Consider the following 16294-nt stretch of genomic DNA (forward strand, 5'->3'; position numbering starts at 1 on the left):
CTGACACCCGAACAACAGGGAACTAATACACATCGGTTTAAAGAAAATAATGCATTGATAATGGCTAAGTACTAGGCGAAATCTGGATTTGCGTAATAAAAGCTGCAAAAAAAAAAAGGGGGGGGGACGACGACTGATTACTGCGCTCTACCATTTACAAATTACATAACAGTCCCTGAGTGCACCCACTTTCCTAATGGAAGGTAACCTGATAAAGATATTCTCTGCTTTTCCCATTGTGGTCATTTCACGATTTGTATAATACAGGAACTACACCGCCTGACAAAAAGTTGAAGCATCTAGAACGGGAGGAGGAAACGAAATGCAACTTCGCAGGTTGAGAGGGTACGTGATCTTATTTCAGTGATTAAAACATCGAGTCCAATTGACAAAGAACTTGGCAGTACGAGCCGATGTATCAGTATGACAATGCAGCCCCACTGGACTGGATGAATCACTGATTCTGTTGTGAAGCGTCCATTAAGCCATTTTATTCTCTCCTGAGGCAAGCTGACCCACAGTTGTCGGTACTTGATATCCTGGATACTGGAGCCGGCATGGAATTGTCGTCCCACACACGTTCTATGGAGGACGCATGACTCAGGCCGTTAGTAGAGACACGTTGCCGTGTGTGGCCGAGCGCTGTACTGTTGAAAAATGGCGCCACATTACTGTCGCTTGAGAGGTAATACATCAGGAAACAGAATGTCCGTGACGTAGCATTGTGTCGTGAGAATTCCCTCAGTCAGCACCATCTGTGACCTGAAGTCATACCAGATGGTTCCCTACACCATGACTCCAAGAGTAACACTGCTGCGTATCTCCAAGACACTGGTGAAATGAAACCTACCCTCGGGTCGTCACCATACTCGCCGATGATGGTCATTTGGATAGTGCGGAACCACGATTCATTTTTCAACACACTGTGGCGCCATTCATCAGCATTCGATGCTCCCTAGTCACAACACCACACCAGATGCAACCGTTTGTACTGAGATATTGACGACAGACAGCGAATGGAGTGGAAATTCTCTAATCTGGCTGTTGCTAATCTCCAACCAACTGTGCGGGATGACACAGAGCGTTGCAGGCAGTCCATTACGTAATCGCAGATGGGAGCAAGCTTACAATATGCTTCTTCCCCCCCCCCCCCCCCCCCCCCCACCCTCTCTGTTCCACTAGCGGATGGCACGAGGGAAAAACGACTGTCTGAACGCCTCAGTAAGAGCTCTAATTTCCCTTATCTTTGAATGGTGATCATTGCACGATTTGAAAGTTGCTGGTAATAATATATGATCTACATCCTCGGCGAAGATCGGATTTCGGAATTTAGTGAGCAGCCCCTTCCGTTTAGCGCGTCGTCTATCTGCAAGTGTGTCTCATTTCAAACTTTCTATGAGATTTGTAGCGCTCTCGCGATGGCTAAATGTAGCAGTCACGAATCTTACCGCTCTTCTTTGAACCTTCACAGTCTCTTGAATCAGGCCCAACTGCTAACGGTCCCATACAGACGAACAATACACTAAGACTGGACGAACTAACGTATTGTAAGCAATTTCCTTTGTTGAAGGACTACATCGCTTCAGAATTCTACCATTCAACCGCAATCTAGAGTTCGCCTTGCCCGTTACTTGTGTAATCTGATCCTTCCATTTGAGATAATTTCGAATAGTCACACCCAGATACTTGACGGATGTTGCCGCTTCCAAAGACTAGGCATTTATTTTGTACTCGTATATTAATGGGGATTTTCGCCTTGTTATACACAGTAGGTACACTTACCAATATTGAGAGATAACTGCCAGTCATTACACTACGCATTTATTTATTTTCTGCAAATCCTCACTGATTTGTTCACAAATTTCGTGTGATACTGCTTTCTTGCAGCAGCATCAGAAAACAGTCTAACGCCGCTGTCAGTACCTTCAACCAGATCGTTTATGTAAACCGTAAAAAACAGCGGACCTATTACGCTGCTCTGGGGCACACCTGAAGTTACGCTTGTTTGTGTTGAAGTCATCCCATTCGCCGGCTGTTGTGGCCAAGCGGTTCTAGGCGCGTCAGTCTGGAACCGCGAGACCGCTACGGTCGCAGGTTCTAATCCTGCCTCGGGCATGGATGTGTGTGGTGTCCTTAGGTTAGTTAGGTTTAAGTAGTTCTAAGTTCTAGGGGACTGATGACCTCAGATGTTAAGTCCCATAGTACTCAGAGACATTTCATCCCACTCAAGACGACATACTGCCCTCTGTCTGTTAGAAAACTTTCTATCGGATAGACAGTAAGCGCGCACTTTTTGGAGCAAGCGACAGTGAGGAACTGAGTCTAACGCCTTTCGAAAGTCGAGAAATGTGGCATCAGCCTGGGAGCCGGTATCTAGAGCCTGTTGTATATCACGCACGAAAAGGGCCAGCTGTGTCTCGCATGACCGCTGTTTCCTAAAACCCTGCTGGTTTCTGCAGATGAGCTTCTCAGAGTCTAAAAAGGTCATTATGTCTGAACACAAAATGTGTTCCATGATTCTACAACAAATAAATGTCAGTGAAATTGGCCGGTAATTATGTGCATCAGATTTTCTACCCTTTTTATAGATTGCTATGACCGGGGCCTTCTTTCAGTCCCGTGAAACTTTCCGCTGTTCCAATGATCCCTGATGGGTAAGAATGGTTCTATATTTGTAGCATAGTCAACATAATATCTTACGGGGATACCGTGTAAGTAGGCTGTTTAGGTTTTCTTAGCGCTCTGTATGAAAATCACTGGCTGTGCTGTGTGCAGTCTGTGGCTGGTTGGCATTGTTGTAATACTCGCCATTGTAGCGTTGGGCAGCTGGATGTTAACAGCGAGTAGCGTTGCACAGTTGGAGGTGAGCCGCCAGCAGTGGTGGATGTGGGGAGAGAGATGGCGGAGTTTTGAAATTTGTAAGACTGGTTGTCATGAACTGCTATATATATTATGACTTTTGAAGCTTTTGTCCCATTTGTTGCATTAATTGTAATAACAATGCACTGGTGTCTGAAACATGTTCCTCAGTGCTTTTCGGCAGTGAATTTGCACCGGCAACATTCACATTTTGACAAGCGGAAAATGTGTCTTGACTCATTTGAGAAAACGGTGAGAACCCAAAACCTGAGTCTACAGTATTTGCAATATTGTGTTCTGTCATTCCCGATTCCTGAGGCGAGCTGTTGCCGACCGATCGATCGATAATGCTTCCCTGTTCACTACCTGTTTCACTGTCTACACCATTATTTGACGCCCGCTCAATTTCCCTATGCACAGTTACCAAATTACTACTTTGAATATTAGTTAATTCATTACATGGTGGCGCTAACACACTGCTTTCGTCTTCACTGTCATTTCTCAGTTTACTTTGGAGCCTAGTATTACGTTTTTCACACGCCATTATTGTCACAATATTTCACTCGACAACACAGAAAAACACAATCTGAAGAGCAAAAATAAGAGAACACATTGACATAGCACTGAAAATAATATCTAGTTAATTGCAAGCGCAGCTGCGAAATACTTGGTGCAAATTTACATGCGTGCCACACCTGTTTTACTGTACCACAATGAAAGACTGCAACTACAAAGGAGATTCTCTCTACAGTTACGCGCTAGCAATAAACAAAATCTACACTAATTACACAAGCTACAAGAAAAAAGATCAGAAGATTCCAGTGAGGTATCCTCGGCTAAGGGTCGACGTATGAAACGTCCCCTTTGAACAATTATACAAGACTGTCCTTAAACTGACACACAATATTTTTAGCGCAACGCAATCTGACTTTCAAAAATCCCTACAAAAGAATGGCCCTGACTAACATTAACCTATACCTTTCACAAATCACTTACCTCACAAAAATCTTCGTTACTCAAGCTACAGCAATACAGCGAGCGCCACTACTGCCAGCTGAATAAAAGATTCAAACTGCCGAAGGCACTAACTACTGATATGCATAGTTAGCAAATAAAAGATTTTGATAGAGAACAAACAATGTATTTACCTTACTAGTGTTCAAAAGTCATAATATATATAGCAGTTCATGACAACCAGTCCTACAAATTTCAAAACTCCGCCATCTCTCTCCCCACATCCACCACCCATCTCTCTCCCCACATCCACCACTGCTGGCGGCTCACCTCCAACTGCGCAACGCTACGCGCTGTTCACATCCAGCTGCCGCTGCCCAACACTACAATGGCAGACAACAATGCAAACTAGCCACAGACTGCACACAGCACAGCCAGTGATTTTCATACAGAGCGCTACGTGGCGTTACCAATATAAAAACCTAAACAGCCTACTTACATAGCCCCCATGCTCCCCACAAAAAATTTTACAAATTGTTTTGGGCAGTGGCATCTCTACAAGGACTACAATGGGTCTGCATCTCTGATGACCCACTAATACCATTATTTCTACAAGGACTACAGTGGGTCTACACCTTTGCTGACTCACCAGTACCATTATTTCTACAAGGACTGCAGTGGGTCTGCACCTCTGGTGGCCCACCAATACCACAATCTCTACCAGGACTACAGTGGGTCTGCACCTCTGGTGGCCCACCAATACCATAATCTCTACCAGGACTACAGTGGGTCTGCTCTGTGATGACCTACCTACCAATAGTCTTCAAAACTTCGAATGACTCTGTTGTGGGTTTGCTCTGTTGTGGCCCATTACCTGTCTGCATGTCGAGAGTCAGCACTGTCTTTCCGTTGGAAGGACAACACTACTTCTTCAAGACTGCATGGAAATCCACTACTTCAGTGTGCTTTTTCTTTTACTGCTCAGACTTTGAGAAAAATACCGCAATTTTACTGTGATGAATGATCAGGACTGTCTTTATGGGCTGTGAGAAAATTTTAGCTTTTGACCATCACTGTATCAGTAAGTGTGTGCATTTGATATCTATCTTACTGTAATTATGAAAAATTTTTTGAAATCTGTATTGGCCAGTGCCCAAAACAACTTGTAAAATTTTTTGTGGGGAGCATGAGGGCTATGTAAGTAGGCTGTTTAGGTTTTCTTAGCGCTCTGTATGAAAATCACTAGCTGCGCTGTGTGCAGTCTGTGGCTGGTTGGCATTGTTGTAATACTCGCCATTGTAGCGTTGGGCAGCTGGATGTTAACAGCGAGTAGCGTTGCACAGTTGGAGGTGAGCCGCCGGCAGTGGTGGATGTGGGGAGAGAGATGGCGGAGTTTTGAAATTTGTAAGACTGGTTATCATGAACTGCTATATACACTCCTGGAAATGGAAAAAAGAACACATTGACACCGGTGTGTCAGACCCACCATACTTGCTCCGGACACTGCGAGAGGGCTGTACAAGCAATGATCACACGCACGGCACAGCGGACACACCAGGAACCACGGTGTTGGCCGTCGAATGGCGCTAGCTGCGCAGCATTTGTGCACCGCCGCCGTCAGTGTCAGCCAGTTTGCCGTGGCATACGGAGCTCCATCGCAGTCTTTAACACTGGTAGCATGCCGCGACAGCGTGGACGTGAACCGTATGTGCAGTTGACGGACTTTGAGCGAGGGCGTATAGTGGGCATGCGGGAGGCCGGGTGGACGTACCGCCGAATTGCTCAACACGTGGGGCGTGAGGTCTCCACAGTACATCGATGTTGTCGCCAGTGGTCGGCGGAAGGTGCACGTGCCCGTCGACCTGGGACCGGACCGCAGCGACGCACGGATGCACGCCAAGACCGTAGGATCCTACGCAGTGCCGTAGGGGACCGCACCGCCACTTCCCAGCAAATTAGGGACACTGTTGCTCCTGGGGTATCGGCGAGGACCATTCGCAACCGTCTCCATGAAGCTGGGCTACGGTCCCGCACACCGTTAGGTCGTCTTCCACTCACGCCCCAACATCGTGCAGCCCGCCTCCAGTGGTGTCGCGACAGGCGTGAATGGAGGGACGAATGGAGACGTGTCGTCTTCAGCGATGAGAGTCGCTTCTGCCTTGGTGCCAATGATGGTCGTATGCGTGTTTGGCGCCGTGCAGGTGAGCGCCACAATCAGGACTGCATACGACCGAGGCACACGGGGCCAACACCCGGCATCATGGTGTGGGGAGCGATCTCCTACACTGGCCGTACACCACTGGTGATCGTCGAGGGGACACTGAATAGTGCACGGTACATCCAAACCGTCATCGAACCCATCGTTCTACCATTCCTAGACCGGCAAGGGAACTTGCTGTTCCAACAGGACAATGCACGTCCGCATGTATCCTGTGCCACCCAACGTGCTCTAGAAGGTGTACGTCAACTACCCTGGCCAGCAAGATCTCCAGATCTGTCCCCCATTGAGCATGTTTGGGACTGGATGAAGCGTCGTCTCACGCGGTCTGCACGTCCAGCACGAACGCTGGTCCAACTGAGGCGCCAGGTGGAAATGGCATGGCAAGCCGTTCCACAGGACTACATCCAGCATCTCTACGATCGTCTCGATGGGAGAATAGCAGCCTGCATTGCTGCGAAAGGTGGATATACACTGTACTAGTGCCGACATTGTGCATGCTCTGTTGCCTGTGTCTATGTGCCTGTGGTTCTGTCAGTGTGATCATGTGATGTATCTGGCCCCAGGAATGTGTCAATAAAGTTTCCCCTTCCTGGGACAATGAATTCACGGTGTTCTTATTTCAATTTTCAGGAGTGTATATTATGACTTTTGAACACTAGTAAGGTAAATACATTGTTTGTCCTCTATCAAAATCTTTTATTTGCTAACTATGCATATCAGTAGTTAGTGCCTTCGGTAGTTTGAATCTTTTATTTAGATGGCAGTAGTGGCGCTCGCTGTATTGCTGTAGCTTGAGTAACGAAGATTTTTGTGAGGTAAGTGATTTGTGAAAGGTATAGGTTAATGTTAGTCAGGGCCATTCTTTTGTAGGGATTTTTGAGTCAGATTGCGTTGCGCTAAAAATATTGTGTGTCAGTTTAAGGACAGTCTTGTATAATTGTTCAAAGGGGACGTTTCAACCGTCCGGGCCAGATGCCTTCCTGGCGTCTAACGATCTTAACTGTTTTACCACCCCAGATACACTAAAAACTATGTCAGTCGTCCTTGCGTTTGTCCGATAGCTGAAAGGGGGAATGGTGCTGCACTCCTCTACCGTAAACGAGTTTTTGAAAGCTATGTTTAGAATTTCGGCCTTCTGTTTATCATCATCCGTTACATTACCCATACTGTCAGCAAGAGAAGGTATTGAATTATTTGTAGCGTTTATAGATTTTACGTACAAACAAAATTTTTTGGAGTTATTTTTAGGATCTACAGATAAATTATTGCTTTCAAATTCGTTAAAAGATTCTCTCACTGACCTTTTGACAGCGGCTTTCATTTCGCAAAATTTCTTTTTTTCAGCGGGACAGTGAATACGTTTAAAACGACTGCTTTCTCAGCAACTTCCTAATACGTTTGTTGTACCAAGGCGGATCGTTTCTCTCTCCTATAGTTTTGCTAGACACATACGCATGCTTGGTTCACAACACGCCGATACTTCCTTGTGGTCGCCAGATGTGGTCGAATGTAACCTTGAAATGAGTATCCCATGCAGTTCAACATCGGGCCTCTTTCACATCTGAATGCCTCACAGAATTGGATATTTCACGGCCTGACCGGTTGGCCAAATGGATATCTCCAATGAGGACAGTTTAAAACACTGTCAAGTTGTGGTAACTCTGTCACATACAAGTATATGGCAACTCTGTGTTCCTCATAGTGTTCATTAAACATCTGACGCTGTACACGTCTCTTATATGCTCTACCATGCCTGGTAACAGCCATTAAACATAGACACCACTGATGCACTTTTGTGGTCGTTCTACATGTCACAGAAAAATCAAAGTCTGATTATGTACATACTTGCCAATTGTCTGTTGTCTGTGCGTATATGAAGTTACGTAGTCATCTGACCCTGTTTTCGTTTTGTCAGGCAGTGCATCACGTTGCTGAGTTTTCTTAGAATGTTCGCTCTGAATTTTAATAGTAAGTCTTTCTGTAATGCAGAACGCTTCTTTTGTAGAGCTCAGAGTTTGATGATCAATGTTGTGATTCACTGTATCTTTCAGAACACATCCTTGACGCAGCTTGCCTTTGGATCACCTCTACCTCCTACATGATAAGGGCACTAGACCCAAATATCAACGTTTTTCTGATGTATCTTGACAAGCGATAGATATCTTCGAAAACTGGCAAATAGCGTTTCTACATGAATGCCTAAAGAATGTATAGTTAAAATTTGGGCCATTTGCTATCGTTAGCTATTAAGATAATTGCGGGCAACCGAGTAAAAATGGCGAAAAACAGGTTTTTGCATAAACCTCGGGATCTCGGTTTCAGATGATGGTATCTATAAACATTTCGACGCACCCCGAGAATAGATTTTTAAGAACATATGGTCAAAGTTTCGACAATCTGCCATGAATAGTAATTATAGAACGGTCCGTCCCCACAATTAGTACTTTTGGTATCCAAAAATCATCGTTTAAACGGGTTTTCTCTGGAACAGCCTATGAGCAAAGGGTACTTCTACAAACCACTTAAAGCCCCCATGCCTAAAGCAAAATAACCAACCTGTTCGCTCAATTTTCTCGGTCTGGAGGAAGTGCGTAATGTTTAAATTTTGACGCTGTTACTATAGGATACCTCCAGTATGCCCGTCTTTCTGATGTATACAGAAATAGCCATCTACTTGTTGTTTGATGGCTAGAGTTCACACATAGCGTAAACAAAAATCCACGAGACCAGTGAATATACATGGTACCTGTATATGAATGGTTTGATGTCACCATTGAGTTTCCATAGGGGCATGAAAATGACACAAGTGCAATGTCGAATCTCATCGCGTATTTATCATATTTTATAAAAATCACTTCTGTTGTTATTCCTTATTTCTGCAATTTTACGACCAGCCGCAGCCTCATGGTCCCTTCAATGACGGATGAACTAAGCGTTATGACATTTGTTGGCCAGCTTACTCCAGGAAAGGATACAATGGCCTTATGACGCTCTTCCCAACCGAACCAGCGCCTTCATTGACGCCGGATGGAATGCAACATCACACTGATAAGTCGGCTCGTATTGCCAAGTTCTCTGTAAATTTGACTCGAATTTTATTCACTGAAATAACACTATGTGCCCTCTCAAGAAGTTCCATTTCGTTTCCCTCTCGACTTTTGGGTGCTTAATTTTTTGTGTCAGGCAGTGTAAATTATTACCGCTACAGGAAACAAATCGCATGGCTGTGCGAAAATGGGGAAGGTGGTTAATGAAATATAAAACGTGGTACACGATACTGAAAATTATTTGATTCCGACAGTGCTGTTCGGGTATGCCTCGGAGGTGGACGTGCGGCGAACACACTTTACAATACCGGTGAGCAATCTCCGTTATAAAGGTTGACCGACGCTTGTCCAGCTCGCAGTTTGGCCAGAGGCAGTTCTGAAGGCGACAACTGGGGAAGATGTTCAAATATCGTTTAAAATCGCATTAAAACGGGTGAGAGTTTGCTGATTATTAGCGCCTGGGGCGTGTACAGCGGCAAGTTCATTGACCGAAGTGTAGAAGCTGTAGAATTCATGAGACTGAAGAAAAAATCGCTGCTGAATAATGAAGAACTACAGTTGTTGGATTTGTTACAGTCTAGATCATTCCTCCGCATTTTTCTTTCTTCTTTTTTTTGTCTGTGGAAAATGGACACCTCTCAAGGAAACAGAAATTAGGACCGCTCATAAGAAAGTACTTTTCTGAAAAAACCTTGACATACAGTGTCTTTACAAGGAAGCAAGGAAAACATCGCACTGTTTACTTCTTGGGGTCGCTTTATAGTTAACTGCTGAAATTACTTAAAGACATTACGCAAACATGCGACGTGCATCCACCTTCTTGTATTTCAAAAGCCTAATTCTGGCTGTTGAAACCGATATTTTTGCGGTTGGCGGTGACATTTCACGGACGGTTACGGCAGTTGTAAAAGATGTACGGAATTTCCAATCGCGGCGCTGACATCGCGTGACCGAGGAGTAAGCTCGGTGAGACGTACACGACACGGAACCAGCTTGCATTCTATCAGATACGTTATGTGGACGTCTGCAAAGCTTCCATCTGCTGACAATGTTGTCCAGAGAGTAACGACGGCGATGACATTATATTTTAGATATGATGATAACTTGTATGTACTATCTAATTTAAATTTCGAAGTGAGGTGTTCTGGTAAAGACTCAAAACTGTTATAGGATGTCATAGTTTCGAAAGCAGTACATCACACTGGAAATGCACCCATAATTATTTCCTATTATTCGTATCGAGAAACTGCATTGTTCCCTAGTTGTGATCACGTTTGCGGTAAGGCATTCGTTTGAAAAAATTAGTTTCATTATAAAGCACTTCACTAAAAAGTAATTACCCCCAAGATACATCACACAAATACCGAGCGGAAACGCCTCTAGTCTTGATAATGACCATAATTCGGCGAGGAAGAGAGACTACAACTTCCCTCAGATAAAGTAAGTTACAACTAAATGAAGCCACTGATTAACGATTAGATCCCATAGATCTGAAAAACTGCAATATATTCTTAATAGGACATCCACAACTTTTACTTGGACTGTTCATGATGAATAAAACACACTGCAGTTGTAATTTTCAAGTTCTTTATTTGGATAAAGGCATGTACACTATCCGAGTTTCAGGACACTAGTCCCATCTTCAGATGTCGTTAGCAGTTAGCTGTTAAGTAGCACCTGAATACTAGATTAATGTCCTGCAACTTGGGTAGTGTACCTGCCTTTATCCAAATAAACGAACTTGGAAGTTACAACTGCAGTGGATTTTATTCATCAGGAATTACGGAACTGTGATCATGTTGACTGCTACGTTTCACTCACTGTTCCAGATAGTCTCAAACATGTTCTTTGAGATTAACCTTGGATTATATAACACGTCAGTCGAAGCGCTATAGGGTGCCTGATTTTTCGTCAAACCTGTAAGTTATGCACGCAGCCCTGTGGACACAGCTGTTACAGTCTTGGAAGGCTGGAGTTTTTGCAGCATAGTCGCCATGAAGATGTAGAAGAAAGGGCAACACTTGGTAACTGACAATGACAAATGAATATCGTGGTTCGTGTTCACCGTAACCTGAACAAGCGGGCCTGAACATGACAGAACCGCCTCCGTCTTGATTTGCACCCTCACATACTGTTGGTTGTAGGGACTGATGACCTTAGCAGTTAAGTCCCATAAGATTTCACACACACATGCTGTTGGTTGAATGCTTCATAGGGCCGTCTGTGCGGTCGATGTCTCGCATCATTTCAAGAGAAGAAAAACTCGACCCTTTGGACCACACTACATGCTTTCAGTCAGTTACTGGAGAGTTTCTGTGCTCTTTGGCCAAGTGAAGTCGCACAGCATCATGTGGTGCTGTGACCAAAGGCATTTTGCGAGGTACCCGACTCCCAAAAGTCTATTGCATTTCTTTCGCCATGCTCGGTTGGGAACTGTTTGAGATGTTCTTGCATTCACTGACAACAGTAATTCCTGTCGGCTATGAAACCGATTGACAGTGACATGTTGTGACACCTCTGGCCTTGTCGGTTACGATTTTTTTTTTACAACTACATTTGTTATGCCGTAATACATGACTGGAAGCTGTACACCATTCCTAACAGACACTTGGGCAGTCTATAATGAAAGACCAACAAATCGGACAAAGTCATTCAAGGTGTCCTCACGGGAACTTCCAAACACGATATCTTATTCTGTCATTCTGTTATGATTCCACGTCCATCCGCCTTATTGCGTGCAACTAACTGGCACGTACACAACACTTCACAGCCGTGACTTACGACAGCGATGGAGGGTCACATGACTGCCTGCTACTTGTACGTCCTCATCAGCATACCTAGCGACCAGTGTGCTCTTCCAAGTGAGTGTCTATCATTTGGTCCCATAAATTTACATCTCTGTTGTTCTTTTCTGTTATTATTATATTGAATTCTATCGTTGATTAGCTGCGATTGTTTTCAGAAAAATATTTGCTTGGCGATGCAGCTTCATTATATAAATACTGTTGGTCAAGCCGCAAGACTATACACACACTTTTGTAGTGTGAAGTGTGGTCAAGTACGGTTGCTGTGTCCGAAGAGGATGTGGTTCCATCATACAGGCGGACATTCCACTCTGATTTTGAAGTCTGTGTCCACGTAAACAACACATACCCTGAAGGAGAATGGCTTGTCCCTCATAGACATATCTGAAATTGTACAGTTTAGAGGCAAAATTATGCACATGGTGCAGGAGCCCAAGTATTTAGGCCACTCTTCGCAAGTAGCAATCCTCAAAGGACTCTCATGATACTAGCTTAAGCTTTAATTAAGTCATGTTCACATTGGAGCGACGCGCTGCTGACACTTTACACATTGTCTTTTTCTTTTGATGGGAAGAAATAGAGGAGTGCCGAGGGGCGGGGAAGGGGGGGGGGGGGGACGGATGAGGGATAGACGAAGGAAAGGGGTCTCAGGTGAGTGTAAAATCTGACTGCCGGCATGGTTGATGCTGAGAGCAGTTTGGTTGCGCGGGTTGCCTAATGTAAGACTGAGGCGGGTAAAGAGAGCCCCGAGTGAAGGCTACGTCGTAGCCTGCACAAAATAACACTGCACCGGCTCAGAAACGCGTTCTCGTCCTCATGGTTGGCCAACTCCTTTCCGTTGCTCCGAAAGGGAGCCGCCTCACAAGACTTCCGCTTGTCCACGTGCGCACTTCGACCATTGAAGTTGCTGTCTCTCTATCAAACAGCATGGCATCACAGACTTTCGCGCGCAGTCGATCAGGGAAAAATGCTCGTAGTCAGGTACGTATGGTGAAGGGCAATGCCAATAAAAAAATTTTCAGAAGAGCCAAACGAAGAAAATAATCTCATTAAAAACTGTGCTTGAAAGAAGTTCAGGAACAGCTAGCTTTACTGGTCGCTCAATAAAGAGAATAAAGGAGGGGGAAACATAGCTGCAGCTATTTCTCAAGGCTTCGCTACTTTGGAAAGACGCAGGGTAATACTGCTGAACAGATTGTCACAGGACTGACATAAAATTTCCTCGTGACTCGTTCTTGCTTTTACGTTATTAATATCGAAATACGTGACATTCTTTGCTATACTACGATTTTTAGTCCTCTTTATTTTATGAGATTTCCACCTGACAGCATGTTTTGCTCTGGATGATCCTTTCTTAATACGAGCATTTCAGTTTGAGCACTCTAGTGAGAAACTGTTGACTCTGAACGTCTATATTTGTCAGATTATTTATGGTACCGACATACATTGTTAGTAGGATCATTTGTAGAATCACTAGCTGTAGATTACAAGTTATGCGAGATACACACTATCTGCCCCTGACAGGCACTTAAGTGTGATTTGCAGAGTCCTCATGTACATGCAGATCAGTCATATAAACAGATAAAACTATTAGTGGACATTTATATGGGGTGTGTCCACCCCTCGCCTTTATGACGGATGAACTCTGAAGAGGACACTTCCAATGAGGTGGCTGAATGGCAGCCCATTCTTTCTCAAGAACCGCAACCAAATAAGATAGTGATGTGGGCGATAGCGTCTCAAGCGAATTCGACGCTCTAACTCAATCCAAATGTAGACCACTGTTCAAGTCGGGACTCCAAAGTACATTTGTGGAATATTGCCGTCCAGAATCTATCGCCTCTGAGATGATGGTTTATGACATGGAGCATTGTCATGCTGACACAATCATCCGTACGAGGTAGACAATGTTGTAAAATGTTAACATATCCTTCCACAATAAGGTAACAACATCCCAGCCACGAAATTGACCCCTATACCGTAAGACACCTCCTCTTTTCAGCACCACAAGCGTCGCATAGCACTCACTGCAGTAACAGTTTACCGGCTCTTCTGGTCCAACTGAACCAATCATTGACTGCAAATGGTTATGTTCGGCTACTTCATTTGCAGCCATTCGTGGACTTCATGCTACCAAACAACGATGCAATTTTTGTGGATGACAATACTCCATGTCACTGGGCTACAATTGTCCGCGATCGGTTTGAAGAACATCCAGGACAATTCGAGAGAATGATTTCGCACCCAGGTCACCCAACATGAATCTCATCGTACGTTTATGAGACTTAATCGAGAGATCAGTTCATGTAAGAAATCCTGCATCGGGAACACTTACTCAATTGTGAACGGCTGTAGGAGCAACATGGCTGAATATTTCTCCAGAGGTCCTCAAACGACCTGTTGAGTTCATGCCACGTCGAGTTGCCGCCCTACTGCGGGCAAAAGGAGGTCCTACATGATATTAGGAGATATCCGATGATTTTCATCACTTCAGTGTGTAACAATGTGATTTTCATCCTTATTATACTCTGCAGCTGAAAAATCACTGTTCTTAGACTATAATTAATACTGATGGCGTCCATCTCTGGCTTACTTATTACTGTGGCGCAAACTGTGACAGTATCCTTACGGCAGTTGCTTGCACCATAGCATTTTCATTAATTAAATTTACCGGTGGTCATGTATTTATATAGTTTTGGATTGTTTGGTATGGTTATAAATTTATACCAAGTTTTTCACCCACATACATTATATGAAGACCCTGTATGACCAGCGATTATGGCTGATTTTTAGACTATTTCGCAACTAAAAGTTATGTAGTTTATGTTGTCTTCATTGTTGCCTCCTGTTTGTTCATGCCTAACTATAAATGCCACATGAGTACACGACTGTTTCAACCTTATCTGTAATCTCAGTGTACTTATATAGATTTGGCAAGTGACGCCCTTGTGTTGTTAAGGTGTTATATAATTACTGTAGGTTCTTGACCAGCGTTACTGTCCACTTGCTTTAATTTATCAAGATTACGAAAATTATATTATTTTGACCGTTCTTGGCCGATATACTAGGTTCTATTAATACGAATCAGGTTACAGTTCTTGCTCCGTTGTACTCAAAAAGTATGTTTGACCCTCATGTCGTTGTCTTTGTTTTGCTGTCTTATTGTTAGGAAGTCATTGACACATGTCTATTCTCGTCTTTGTAGAATATTTTCTTAAGCCCCTTAACAGTTTGGTGTAGATTCCTGTGTCCTTCCTAACTGCCGACAGGCTACAAAAATTCTCGTGAATATAATGTATTCACTACACGGGCTGTCTCTGTTGCACTTAAGACTTATGCTGTGTTTTTGATTGTTGTATTTTCTACATGAAGGCCAAGTGGCGTGATGATTATTTAAATTTTGTTTGTAAATATAAAGACACATTATTTTATAATAATAACAATGAATCTGCTTTTAGTTTAAGCCATTCATATTTTATACAATATATAACAATATTTTGTAAAGTATTTTATTTAAACGTGTTTTACAATGAGACTTTATAATCTTTGAATTCCATGGAGACTGCTGTAGATATTGTAAGTACTTGCTGAGCATCCCTTTATGTTTAAGTTCGGTTTGCTCATTGAGGCTACTGTCTGAACATTGCAACTATTACTTCATGATTTATAATTCTTCCAAAAAGTTAAGAACCAGTCCTTTTGGTGGTATATGTAAGATTTGTATGTCATCTGTAATTAAACGTAAACTCTGCATATTGTGTGCCAATTCTACCGCTAAGGCTGATACAGTATTGCGAGCATCACCATGTTCTCTATACCTAGTGTGAAAACTTCTCCCTGTCTGCTCCTTGAGCAAACCAAAGTAAAACACAAAGTGATGCTCAGCAACTACTTGCGATGTCCACAGCAGTCTTCACTACATTAGGCTGTTGTACTTGGTCATCTTCACGTAAGTTGTATCTATAACGGCCGCGTGGGATTAGCCGAGCGGTCTTAGGCGCTGCAGTCATGGGCTGTGCGGCTGGTCCTGGCGAAGGTTCGAGTCCTCCCTCGGGAATGGGTGTGTGTGTTTGTCCTTAGGATAATTTAGGTTAAGTAGTGTGTAAGCTTAGGGACTGATGACCTTAGCAGTTATGTCCCGTAAGATTTCACACACATTTAAACATTTGTATCTATAACATCTCGTCCCCTGACCTTGAAGATTTCGTGTCATGTCAACTGTGAGGTGTCACATAATGTTTTCAGAACTAGGTTCAATTTTTCTTTTAATGGGTTGTGCGTAACATGTTGTTCCTCAGCTTAGCACGTAATGTGTATCTCTACAGCTATGTATACGAGGTGTGGCTAGAAAAAAACCGGACTAGTACTGGTGAAACAATAAAACGAATGCAATAAGGCTGAAAGTCGCG

Source organism: Schistocerca serialis, chromosome 9 (genome assembly GCF_023864345.2).
Source record: "Schistocerca serialis cubense isolate TAMUIC-IGC-003099 chromosome 9, iqSchSeri2.2, whole genome shotgun sequence".
Lineage (NCBI taxonomy): Eukaryota > Metazoa > Arthropoda > Insecta > Orthoptera > Acrididae > Schistocerca > Schistocerca serialis.